Genomic DNA, 2,303 nt, shown 5'->3' on the forward strand with positions numbered 1-2,303 from the left:
TTATAAGATAGTTATGGGCTTTTGACTGTCCACGATCACAGCTTTTTTGTTATGTCCATAGAAAATCAATAGGGAACAAGATGCTAATTTCTGTATGAAAATGGCCATAACTTTTTAAATACTTGAGATATGAAAGTGAATTAGGTGTCAAATTAAACTTATTTTTATGCTTTATCTGATGGGATAAATTGCAGATTTGATTTTTTAAATCTCAAAATTTTGTAACATTGCTACATAGATTAAAAATAAATTGGATAGTTATATGGACGGGAAAGGAATGGAGGGTTATGGTCTGAGCGCAGGTATATGGGACTAGGGGAGAATACGTGTTCGGCACGGACTAGAAGGGTCGAGATGGTCTGTTTCCGTGCTGTAATTGTTATATGGTTATATGGTTATATATTCCTTAACTGCCGGTCCCAGGAGCGGGTGTACCACCCAAAGATCATAGAGATCCGCCCTGATGCGAGACATCGCAGTCTTAACCAAACAAGAAAGGAGGGAGGCAACAAAGTCACAGTCTTCAGATATCTCATAATTCCAGTCGTCATCATACAAGGACATAATCAGGGCCCAATGCCCCAATATCACTGCCCCTCCTCGGCTGGGGGGGGGGGGGGTGGGAGATGGGGGTGTGCGTACATCTGTCGGTGGAGGAAGGTAGGGACCCTGATTCACTGCCTGTTTCCTGCTGTGGTTATCATACCAGATGTCCCCATCCCTGGTATTAACATCCTCCCCCCTTCTTATCATTAGTGAACGGACTTTAATCGGTTCAAGTTGTCAGTCTTGGCAGCCTCAGCTTGCTGGAGTCTGGCCAATTGACAAGTAGTATCCACCACTCGGTCTTAGAAACATAGAAAATAGGTGCAGGAGTAGGCCATTCGGCCCTTCGAGCCTGCACCGCCATTCAATATGATCATGGCTGATCATCCAACTCAGTATCCCGTACCTGCCTTCTCTCCATACCCCCTGATCCCTTTAGCCACAAGGGCCACATCTCCCTCTTAAATATAGCCAATGAACTGGCCTCAACTACCTTCTGTGGCAGAGAATTCCACAGATTCACCACTCTCTGTGTGAAAAATGTTTTTCTCATCTCGGTCCTAAAAGATTTCCCCCCAATCCTTAAACTGTGACCCCTTGTCCTGGACTTCCCCAACATCGGGAACAATCTTCCTGCATCTAGCCTGTCCAACCCCTTAAGAATTTTGTACGTTACTATAAGATCCCCTGCTGTTGGCTGCAACCTTCCCCCCACTGACGAACTGTACACTGCAAGGGCCAGGAAGCAAGCGGGTAAGATAATCTCTGATCCCTCTCACGCTGGCCACAAACTCTGTGAAGTACTTCTCTCTGGGAGGCGACATCGGACTATCAAAGCCTCCACAGCCAAACATAAAAACAGCTTTTATTCCACGAGCAGTAGCTCTACTCAACAGCCAAAAGTTTGTAGCCTCTCTTTACACTGGTATTTTAATTTTCATGTTTAAATTTTTTTATTTTTTTTTGCTAGTCTAAATAATTTTATTGAATGTATTGTAAAATGAATGTCTTACATTGGGATATTAGGACATTTTATGGTGAAAAATAACTTTTTATTAAACAAAACATACAATTAGCTGGAAATAATTGATTTACTGTAAATCTCTAAATCTCCTCCACTGCACTTAGATAGAAAGAAAGGAAGGAATGGAATAGAATGGGAATAGAATGGAGACAAGAATGGGAAAGACTTGCTCCCAGATTTCAGGGAAAGGTTTTTAAAGCAGCACAATTCTGCCTTCAAGGTGATGACACATTGGATGTCCCCTTTTTGAAAGAAAAATCATTTTGTTTTCTCTCCAGGGAATTAGCATCTACATTCCTGGAAACCTGCAGGCACACACCCATATATAATCACTGCATATTACGTACACGAATCAAAGGTCCATCATTTCAAGTGGCTTAATCTGAAGTGTTAACAAGAGATTCTGATCGCTGCAACATATTAAGATCAAACTCCATTCACACGAGTAAATATGTGGTTGACAGTAAATTAGAATACAAAGGTCAGTGGTTAACGTATTAAAACAAATTTTGCAAATTTGTCCAATCTTTTATTGAATATAATATTAAGGTCATGAGGACATAAGGTCGTAAGGAATAGGAGTAGAATTAGGTCCATCAAGTCTCCTCCACCATACAATCATGGCTTACTGTTTTAAAGTATGTTTTTAATGTTTCTTTGTGTGTCTTGTGTGGGGGGTGGTGTGGGGGGGGTAAGGGGGAAACCGTTTCGGTCGCCTCCTCCAAGGAGAGGC

The sequence above is a fragment of the Amblyraja radiata genome, chromosome 2, assembly GCF_010909765.2.
Source record: "Amblyraja radiata isolate CabotCenter1 chromosome 2, sAmbRad1.1.pri, whole genome shotgun sequence".
Lineage (NCBI taxonomy): Eukaryota > Metazoa > Chordata > Chondrichthyes > Rajiformes > Rajidae > Amblyraja > Amblyraja radiata.